This window comes from Thrips palmi, unplaced genomic scaffold (assembly GCF_012932325.1).
Source record: "Thrips palmi isolate BJ-2018 unplaced genomic scaffold, TpBJ-2018v1 HiC_scaffold_11, whole genome shotgun sequence".
Classification (NCBI taxonomy): Eukaryota; Metazoa; Arthropoda; class Insecta; order Thysanoptera; family Thripidae; genus Thrips; species Thrips palmi.
Window position 1 is genome coordinate 281,127 of NW_023144622.1, and position 11,216 is coordinate 292,342.

General features: G+C 59.0%; 1 pseudogene; it reads left to right on the plus strand.

Annotated features, from left to right (window-relative positions):
* The first annotated feature begins 6,720 nt into the window (after positions 1 to 6,720).
* On the plus strand, positions 6,721 to 10,445 carry LOC117639661 (annotated as a pseudogene).
* Positions 10,446 to 11,216: the final 771 nt, after the last annotated feature.

Genomic DNA, 11,216 nt, shown 5'->3' on the forward strand with positions numbered 1-11,216 from the left:
TCCCGAGTAGGTGCGAGAGAGACGGAGTGACGAAGGGGACTCTCGCGGAATGAGACTGCAGGCCGCTGATGCTCGGCGGCCCCACTGTGAGCCAGGTCATGGGAACCCCGGCCAGCTCGGCCAGACGCGCGGCCGGAGGTGTCAGGTATCCACTCCACCAGCTGCCCCGCCAGCAGAGCGGACGCGGCCATGTTGTATTTTAGCGCCTTGATTGAACACGGCCCCAAGGCACCCCTTCTTCGCCTTCGCCTTCTTCGAGGGAGAGGGAGAGGGAGAAAAAAAGAAAGGGAGAAACGGAGAAGAAGAAAAGGAGAAGGGTGGTAAAAGGAGAAGGGTGGTAAAAGGAGAAGGGTGGTAAAAGGAGAAGGGTGGTAAAAGGAGAAGGGTGGTAAAAGGAGAAGGGTGGTAAAAGGAGAAGGGTGGTAAAAGGAGAAGGGTGGTAAAAGGAGAAGGGTGGTAAAAGGAGAAGGGTGGTAAAAGGAGAAGGGTGGTAAAAGGAGAAGGGTGGTAAAAGGAGAAGGGGGGTAAAAGGAAAAGGGTGGTAAAAGGAGAAGGGTGGTAAAAGGAGAAGGGTGGTAAAAGGAGAAGGGTGGTAAAAGGAGAAGGGTGGTAAAAGGAGGAGGGTAGAAAGAGAATGGTAAAAGGGGAAGGAGAGCGGGAGGAGGAGGGAGAAGGATATGGTGAGGGAGGGTGAGGGAGAGGGGAGAGGGTGAAGGAGAGGGTGAAGGAGAAGAAGAGGGACTTGGAGTGGGAGACGGAATGGGAGAGGAGGTTGGAGAGGAAGTGGGAGAGGGACAAGAAGAAGGAGAGGGACGAGGAGCCTCTGGGCAGTCTCCCCGGCGGGAGGCGTCGGCAAATACCATTGTGTGCGACAGTGAAAACTGGCCAAACTTTCGCGGCCAGACGCGGGCAGTAGATAGCGCCAGGGGAGTCGGGGAGGCGCACTTGCACCGTAAAAATGAGTCGTCACTTCATGACGGACAAACTAACGTGGATGACGTTTTCATCGCTTTCAAATGGACGACAATTTCATCACAAGTTAGTGACGTTTTCATCAAAGCGTCTGAACTTGTAGCACGGGCGTGACAACTGTAAGTTACCGGCCGGTTTGTTGACACCTTGAGGCAAATTAGCCTTAAAACAACTGTCATCGAATGGCAATCAAAATTGCCAGTGTCTGTCTGTTTGTCTGTATGTCTGTCTGTCTGTCTGTCTGTCTGTCTGTCTGTCTGTCTGTCTGTCTGTCTGCGTGATCGTCTATTTTGCCCCTCCTTTCTCTTTACTTTGAAATGTGATGAGTCCCCGCCGTCGGGCCCAGCGGCCCAGCTTCCCCTCGCCGGCCTCTTTTTTGGGGTCCGCCCCCCCTCCCCCGCACGAGTCTGTCCACACTTGACTGACACTCTCCGCGACTGGGCGTGGCGCGGCGTGGCGCGGCGTGGGGGTGGCGTGGGTGGCGTGGGGGGGCGGGGCCGCTGTTCCCCTGGTGTTTTTTCCCTTCCTAAAAAGGGGGGGGCAAAGGGGTGAACTGCAGACTGATTCAGAGAGTCGTCCTCGACGCTCCGTTTCTCTCGCACTCACGGGGCGTCCCGTAGAGGTGCCTGAGACACGGCGACGCAAACGACTCTCGCAAACAGTCTGCCGGTGGGAAGATATGAAGAACAGGGGGAAGTCCTTCTTTCCTCCCCCCACCACGCGGTTTCATCACGTCATGCGTCTACTCAAGTTGTGGGGACGCGACTCGACAGACGCGCCCCACACTGAGGTGGTTCGAGCCGAGCCGAGCCGGGCCGGGCCGGGGCAGAGATTATATGTGAAGCATGGATCATTTATCACTCCGACGTGTCCGAGGCGGTGGCCCGCAACTGGCTGCGCCCCGGCCGCGGTTAGGGGGTTCCTTCCGGGGGCTTCCCGGGGGCTGGGTGGCTGACGGGTGGCCGGGCCTGAGCCGAGGCCTGGCCGGGCCGGGCCGCGTGACCCCAGCGGGATCAAAGGGTCAGGGCAGCACGCTGCCTCGGCCCGCCTCGGCCCGGCAGTGCATCTTGGAGCCCCCTCCACCTCCCCACCGGAACCCAAAGTAGTCTGGGGATGGAAATAAAGGTGTGGGAGGCGGCGGGCTGGCCGTGACGGCGCGCGGCGCAAAGACGTGGGCTCACGGAAAAGTGGCGTCGGGACACGGAACGAGGAGGGACGATTCGCAGGCTGATTCCGAGAGTCGTTTTCGTCGCTCTGTCTCTCTCGCACTCAAGAGGCTCGCCGTACAGGTGCGAGAGAGGCAGACCCACGGAATCAGCTTGCCGGGAGGTGAGCGGGACGGGCCGGTTCCACAGTTTGAAGCGCTTTCCCGCAATCGAGGTCGCCGACTGACGCTAACCTGACGGGTCTCGAGGAACAGCCGCCATCTCCCCGAGGAGTTACGAGCGACGGGGCGGATAAAAATGTCGCGGAATTAATTTTAAAATTAAGTGACTCGGCGTTGGCGGCCCTGCCTGGCCCCACGCTGGCCCCATGCAACACGCCCCCCTGCAGCCAACGAGCCAACGCGGCGGTCAAAACGGAAGACTGCAGTATCTCTCTCTCTCTCTCTCTCTCTCTCTCTCTCTCTCTCTCTCTCTCCTCTCTCTCTCTCTCTCTCTCTTTTCTCTCTTCTCTCTCTCTGTCTCTCTCTCTCTCTCTCTCTCTCTCTCTCTCTCTCTCTCTCTCTCTCTCTCTCTCTCTCTCTCTCTCTCTCTCTCTCTCTCTCTCTCTCTCTCTCTCTCAGAGAGCGACGATGCGCTCCTCAGAATCAGCCTCTGCTGGCGTGGGAATATTTCCTTATCCACGGTGCCATCGCGTCTATCCGCGGTAATCAGAGAGAGGGGAGAAAGGGGGAGAGAGAGAGAGAGAGAGAGAGAGAAAGAAAACTCTCGCATGGGGAGCAGCACTAATGGCCACCCTCCAACGCCAGCGAGATTTATCGCAGCACCTTATTGCAAAATCCCTTCGCGATTCAATCACTTTACTATAGCAACAACAACAACAACGACGACGACCAAAACAATAACAACAACGACAGAAAGAACACGAAAACGTTGTGGTTTTGAACCCGCGCCACCACAGAAGGCGAGGCAGCAGGCTTGCAGGACCGGGACTGCGGTGCAGAGCTCATGAGGGGTTTGGGGGTTGGAGGGGGGGGGTGTCCTTACTAGGAAATTGGACCGGGCGGGCCCTTTGCAGGGGCCTCTAGTTAAAAGCAGCAGGCATGAGAGGGCCAGGCCCGGCCCGGCCGCGGTGGTGACTCTCCCGGGGGCGAATCTGGGCCGCAATATTTTCCTGATCTTCTTCAAACCACCGCCATACCGCAGCGTCCACCCCTCTCCGCCCCCCTGACCGTGTGCAGGCGGCGGGCGCCCCGTGTAGGGCACTGTAGGGGGGCTTAGCTAAATGTACGATGTGGGGCCCATTCCACGTAGTGGCCGGGTCGCTAAGGTACCGCCGCTGCAGCGGGGCACGAGGCCCAAAGCAAAGCCTGCTTACCCCCTCTTACCCCCGCCTCCTCCGCTCTGAACACAATGCCACCAGGCCCATGTTATACTTCTGCGGGACACGGCGGCCAGGCGGCCAGGACAGCGCGGGGCCGGCAGGGCGCGGCACGGTACGGTAGCAGTGGAGCAGAGAAATCATAAGACTGTCCCCAGCGGCCAAAGCCCAGTTGTGTCGCTCCTTGTGGCAGGTACATGTGGAATGAAAAGAAGCCATCCTACAGGCGCAAACGCGCACACACACACACACACACACACACACACACACACACACACAAAAACAAAAACAAAAAAAAAAAAAAACACACACACACAGAGTCGACGTCCTCCTTTCCTCGCAAGGCCCCCGTCATCCGCTTTTCCGCTTGCGCTTAAAATGCCCGCGGGTTTTGAATTCAAACGGCAGCCCACCTGTTCCTTTGAAGGGCGCCGTTTTGGCCGCAGCCCCGACCCGCCGTGCTGCCGCGTGCATCGCATGCACCAAGCCTCCCTGCCTGCAGGCCCCCGCCTCGCCGCGCCACGCCAGCAGATTGCTCGCCGGCGACACGAAAAAAGAATGATTGAGATGCAAATTATTTCGGATATTATATTACCTCACGCGAGAGTGTTTTGTGGCGCGCGGAAGGATCACGACACGGGCACGGCACGGCACAAGGAAAACCAGGGAGGGGGGCCTTCCTAGGGACAATTCGCGGTTCTAGGTCGCGGGGCCGATACACAGTGGGCGCTCCCCTGACCTGCTGATCTCTGCCCCCCCCCCCTCCCCCCCCCCCCCCCCCCCCGACACGCGTGCCACACGCCACCCCGCCCGTCGCGGCGCCCTACACTGCGGCAACAACACCCTCAAGTAGCCAACCAGCAGACCGATTCCGAGAGTCGCTTTCGTCTCTCTGTCTCTCTCGCACTCATGGTGCGCTCCGTAGAGGCGCGAGAGAGACAGAGCGACGAAAGCGACTCTCGGAATCAGTCTGGGGCGGCACCAGATTCCGCCCGCACGCAACGAAAAAAGGTAAAGAGAGGGACAAATTAGTCGCTCGCTGTTGCTGCTTGCTGTCGATCGGCAGATAAGCAACACCGTTTACAAGTCCGTCGCAACAGGTTCGTCGTTTGCGGTGCAAATTAGGGGGTTGCTTTCGGTGGAGGAGCGTCCGTGGCCGTGCCAGCGACGACTACCGTGCAATCGACTCGCCAGCGGCGACTGCTGTGCAATCGACTTGCCAGCGACGACTGCGTGCAATCGACTTGCCAGCAACGACTGCCGTGCAATCGACTTGCCAGCAACGATTGCCGTGCAATCGACTTGCCAGCGACGATTGCCGTGCAATCGACTTGCCAGCGACGACTGCCGTGCAATCGACTTGCCAGCGACGACTGCCGTGCAATCGACTTGCCAGCGACGACTGCCGTGCAATCGACTTGCCAGCGACGACTGCCGTGCAATCGACTTGCCAGTGACGATTGCCGTGCAATCGACTTGCCAGCGACGATTGCCGTGCAATCGACTTGCCAGCGACGATTGCCGTGCAATCGACTTGCCAGTGACGACTGCCGTGCAATCGACTTGCCAGCGACGATTGCCGTGCAATCGACTTGCCAGTGACGACTGCCGTGCAATCGACTTGCCAGCGACGATTGCCGTGCAATCGACTAATCGACTCCTGCACCTGTTTCGATCATTCTCGTCGATTCATCGCCCGTTTTCGACTGGCTGGGTGCAACGCAACGTGAAGGAGGGGCCCCCGCACAGTGGGCCAGAAGACCGGTGCAGGCGGCCAAAACTCTAGACGCGTTTTGAGCTCTAGAGTCGCTAAATGGGACTCGGACCGAACTTGTGACCCCACCAATGGATTGCTCTCCGAACGAGGATTCCATTGGTGAGGTCACACGTCGGTTCAAGTCCCATTTAGAGACTCTGGAGCTCAAAACACGCCTGGGATTTTGGCCGCCTCCACCGGTCTTCTGGCCCACTGTGCCCCGCCTGGATATATATGGAAGCCCTCCGGGGCAGCCTGGCCCAAGGCCTGGCCACTGCGATACCGCATCTTAAGTGCAGGCGGTGCGGGGCTGCGTTCCCTTAAATCAGCTACCCGGCTGCTGGACGGTCCCCTGGGCCCCTGTGGGCCCGGTTGTGAGCGAGAGGCCCGAGAGGGTCGGCTTGTGAGTGATCTGGCACGGCGCTGCTGCCGGGGGATGCGATGCGGCTGCGGCCACTCTCATAAAATTACCCCCTCTGCCGCCACCGCCCCGCGCGGCCCCGCGCTTGGCGGATTAAGGCCCCGACACCTCTGCACGGATTACTGAGTATAAATCGTGGATAATCGGAGCCTTGTCGCGCGACCGGCAAAACCGCGCAAAACCCTCTTTGCAAGGTCAACTGCGTGGCCTTGCAGACTTGCGGGTCTTGCTGACTCACGGTGGCTTGCGTCGCACCTCGTGACATTAATTTCAATGCATGCATTCGTGGCGCGAAAAGGCGTGTGCATTAGACGAGTGTAGTGGCGCCGCCCTCGGCCACGCTGGCCCTTTTATTCAATAGCGAAGCCCGCCCGCCTGCGTCGCTCCGTCTCTCTCGCACTCACGATGCGACCCGTTAGGGTGCGAGAGAGACGGTGCAGTGTCGGTGTGTTCGTGGAATGCACTCGCCGCGTTCTCGTTAAAGGAATAGGCCGACGAATGGCTGGCAAGCGCAAGCACCGCACCCAAAAGGCCGCCTCTCCACAGTGCGCCAGAAGACCGGCGCAGGTGGCCAATACACTACACGCGTTTTGAGCTCCAGAGCTGCTAAGCATGACTCGAACCGAACGCGTAACCCCACCAATGCATTCCTAGTTTGGAGAGCAATCCATTGGTGGGGTCACACGTTCAGTTCGAGTCTCATTTAGCGACCCAGGAGCTCAAAGTGCGTCAGGGATTTTGACCGCCTCCACCGGTCTTCTGGCCCACTGTGCTCTGGCTCCGCCACTGGAAAGAGACCGGAACAGCCGAATGAGTGAATCTCTGTCTCTGTCCGCAGGTCGATGTCCGTGCGGGGGCCGCGGCGGGGCTGCTCGGTGGACGCTGACTGCCTCAAGTCCGCGCGCTGCCTCCGCCGCCTGCCCCCCGTGGCGGACCCCCCGAACCCCCCCGCGCCGCGCTACGCGCCCGTCTGCCGCTGCATCCACCCGCTGCACTCGGAGCACGCCGACCACGCCGGCAACGCGGACATGGCCTCCGCCGAGGACGCCGTCAACGCCACCACGCCGCCGGGCTCCGGCCGCGGCCACTGCATCCAGGCGCGGGTGCTGGGACAGCCCTGCCACCTGGACCTCGAGTGCTCACCAGGTGAGGCGTCGGTCTGTCTGCCCCGCAAACACGCGGAGGCGGCCAAAACTCTAGACGCGTTTTGAGCTCCAGAGTCGCTAAATAGGACTCGAACCGAACGTGTGACCACATCAATGGATTGCTCTCCGAACGAGGAATCCATTGGTGGGGTCACACGTTCGGTTCGAGTCCCACTAGCGACTCTGGAGCTCAAAACGCGTCCGGGGTTTTGGCTGCCTCCACACGTCTTCTGGCCCACTGTGACGCGGTGCGCCATGAGTGCGACAGAGACCGAACTCGGAGACTCGGACGCAGAGCGCCTGCGAACCGCGCGACGGCAACCCGCTCCACGCGCGTGCAGGGGGGTTGCCTACGCGCTCCGTCGCAGGCGCTCTTCAGCGCTCTGCGGCGCCGCCGCACGGGCCGCAGGGCTGACGGCGGCGTGGTCGGGCTGCAGCGGACCGATACGAGCCCACGCCACGCCACGCCCCGCCACGCCCCGCCACGCCCCGCCACGCCCCGCCACGCCCCGCCACGCCCTGCGGTTGGCACAGCATGGACTGCGATACCTCCCGCAGGTATTCGTCGGTCGGTTTGTCCTTGCAGTGCAGCGGCCACGTGACGAGCAGGATGGGGACTAGCGGAATGCATGAAGACTGTGTGTGTGTGTGTGTGTGTGTGTGTGTGTGTTGATGGGTGTGTGTATTGGTGTGTGCGTGTGCGTACGTGTGTTTGTTTATTTGTTTGTTTCTTTGTTTGTTCACGCGTGTGTTTGTCCGTTTGCGATGTCGTTGGCTTTGGCGTGCTGCAGCTTGACAGAGCTGGAGGGCGGCAGGGGTGGTAAGGGGGAGGGGAGGGGGAAGGAAGGGGGCTGCGGTAAATATTGCAGCTGCGGTTGGCAAGCCCGGTACGGCCGCCGTTCGGCATAATGAGGTACTGCAGACCGGTACTAGCCGGAAGACCTCACTGTTGTTGTTGTTGTTGTTGTTGTTGCTGTTGTGACAGGTCGGGGAAGACTGGGCCAGGCAGCCGACTGCATAATGGCAACACAGGCGGAAACGCATTCAGTGATTTCTCTGACCGTTCTGACGGTCCACTTTGAGCAACTCTCTGCCTGCCTGCTTGCCTCTGTGTGTGTGTGTGTGAGAGAGAGAGAGAGAGAGAGAGAGAGAGAGAGAGAGAGAGAGAGAGAGAGTGTCCGATTCGCCTGCCCGTGAGCCCAGCCTTCACACACACACACACACACACACACAAGTGCGCGATCACACACGGGCATACACGCCATCACACACACACGAGCACGCACACACGCACGCACACGCTGCATGCCGAACAGCCGAGACAGCAGTGCGATTGTCCGTGCCGCTGACGGCGGCCTTCCTTCCTCGTCCCTCTCTCTCTTCATTTTCGGGCTGTCTCTTTGAGGGCGGTACTCGGGCCTGGCTGGCTGCCTGGCTGGCTGCCTGGCTGGCTGGCCGCCTGGCTGCCTGCCTGGCTTTGACAGGGACTGAGAATTTGGGCATCTGCCTGTTTCTTCACCGCATTGGCCGTGGCCAGGTAAGGGCCTTGATATGACACCCGGTGCGGCAACAATCAAGTCACGCAACAACAACAACCACAGCCAAAACCAAAACAACGACGACGACGACGTCGTCGGCAATGCGCAAAAAGTGGCTTCGTGGCAAAACTTACAGGAGATGGCGCCTATTCTTGACCTGCCGACTGAATTCCTTCTACTTGTATCACACACCTTCGGAGAGAGAGAGAGAGAGAGAGAGAGAGAGAGAGAGAGAGAGAGAGAGAGAGAGAGAGAGAGAGAGAGAGAGAGAGAGAGAGGCTCTGACTCTGTCTGTGCCGCAGGCATGGTGTGCTCCATCCCGGACTACTTGTGCGAGTGCGGCGTGGGGCTGCAGTACTCGCGACTGCGCGCGCGCTGCGAGGTGGACCCGCTGCAGAACCGCGACCCCTGGACGCTGGACCTGCCGCCCATCGCGGACATGGACGCCGAGGTGGTGGAGACCATCCCGGCCACCTACGACTGCCCGCTGCTGGTGGGCATGATCTCCGTGGTGCTGGTGCTCATCTGCCTGGTGGTGGCGGCGTACTGCCGCTTCACGGACCCGCCGCCCAAGCCGCCCGGGTACCGGCCCGCGCGCACCGAGCGCGAGGAGGGCGACCCCTTCGAGTGGGGGTGAGTACTTCTAGCGTGGGCGTCGCAGTGGGCCAGAAGACCGGTGCAGGCGGCCAAAATTCTAGACGCGTTTTGAGCTGCAGAGTCGCTAAACAGGACTAGTACCGAACGTGTGACCCCACCAATGGATTGCTCTCCGAACGGTGAATCCATTGGTTGGGTCACACGTTCGGTTCGAGTCCTGTTTAGCGACTCTAGAGCTCAAAACGCGTCTAGAGTTTCGGCCGCCCCGACCGGTCTTCTGGCTCTGTGCGCGTCGGACTCGGCGTGAGGCATGACGGCAATGCCTGTTGCAGCGAGACGTCCCCGCTGCGCTCCTCGTGGGGCGGCGACAGCGACCTGTCCTCGCTGCGGCGCGTCAAGCAGTGCTCGTGCGAGTTGGCGCAGCAGGCCGCCGCGCACACCGCCGCCCAGCTGCAGCAGCCCGCCGCCAACGCGGGCCTCGCCTTCCCCGCCGCCTCCAGGTCGCCGCGCAGCCCCCGCGCCGTGCCGCCGCCCAGGGTGCCGCCGTCCAGGACGCCCTTCCGGTCGCCGGACTCGCCCGAGTTCCCCGACTTCCTGCGCCACCACGGCGCCCTCGACCCGCTGGGCATCGGCATGGCGGGCATGGCGGGCATGGCGTCCTCGTCGGGGCCGTCCGGACTGCACCGCGCCAGCCAGGTCACGCTGCACCTGCCGCCAGTGCCGGCACTGCGCGGCAACGTGCGCCTCTACCTGCAGCAGCTTCCTGCCACGGGGACAGTCAGGTGAAGATGTGTCTTGGTTCAGGAGTCTCAGAGACACGGTTACAGTGCGTTGAAGATGTGTCTTGGTTCAGGAGTCTCAGAGACACGGTTACAGTGCGGTGAAGATGTGTCTTGGTTCAGGAGTCTCAGAGACACGGTTACAGTGCGGTGAAGATGTGTCTTGGTTCAGGAGTCTCACAGACACGGTTACAGTCTGGTGAAGAAGTGTCTTGGTTCAGGAGTCTCAGAGACACGGTTACAGTCTGGTGAAGATGTGTCTTGGTTCAGGAGTCTCAGAGACACGGTTACAGTGCGTTGAAGATGTGTCTTGGTTCAGGAGTCTCAGAGACACGGTTACAGTGCGGTGAAAATGTGTCTTGGTTCAGGAGTCTCAGAGACACGGTTACAGTCTGGTGAAGAAGTGTCTTGGTTCAGGAGTCTCAGAGACACGGTTACAGTGTGGTGAAGATGTGTCTTGGTTCAGGAGTCTCAGAGACACGGTTACAGTGTGGTGAAAATGTGTCTTGGTTCAGGAGTCTCAGAGACACGGTTACAGTGCGGTGAAAATGTGTCTTGGTTCAGGAGTCTCAGAGACACGGTTACAGTCTGGTGAAGATGTGTCTTGGTTCAGGAGTCTCAGAGACACGGTTACAGTGCGGTGAAAATGTGTCTTGGTTCAGGAGTCTCAGAGACACGGTTACAGTGCGGTGAAAATGTGTCTTGGTTCAGGAGTCTCAGAGACACGGTTACAGTCTGGTGAAGAAGTGTCTTGGTTCAGGAGTCTCAGAGACACGAGTACAGTCAGGTGAAGTAGCGTCTTGATTCAGGGGTCTCAGAGACACGGGTCCAATCTGGTGAAGAAGTGTGTTTTGGTTCCCTTGGTTCTGGGGTCTGAGAAAGTGTCTTAGTTTAGGGGTCTCAGGGTCTCCCACGTCGTGGTCCGGCCAGAGAGACAGATGCCGCTACACTTTAAATGTCTTAAGATGAAACCAACACCAACATATTATGGTGAAGATTCATAACACAGGAACCATATGAAATGCGACAAAATATCTTATGATACATTTTCAGAGGGAAGTCACCAAGTAAGTTACAGAATTTTCACCATAATATGGAGAATCCTCACCATACGAGGTTTGGAATGCGTGCGGCCCGCGCGCCGTATGCTCTCTGAGACTCCTGTCTTAGTTTGTTTCTCCTTTCTTCCATTTGCTATATCGTTTAGCCGGGGGCCACTCGAATGTAGGTGATCATTCAATGACGTCATATCAAAAGCTAGTTAGGAATTTCTCTCTAGGAGCATCCGAACATGGCTGCATAGGAATGTAAACATTTGCTCACAACGGAACCAATGTCGTTGATCGTTTTTATACTTTTAAAAAATTCGCCTCTAGTTTTAATAAGTGAGATATTGCTGGCCGGAAAGGAGACTTGTAAAAAATCGTGATGAATCACATTTCATAGCAGCCTCTCGCTTTAATG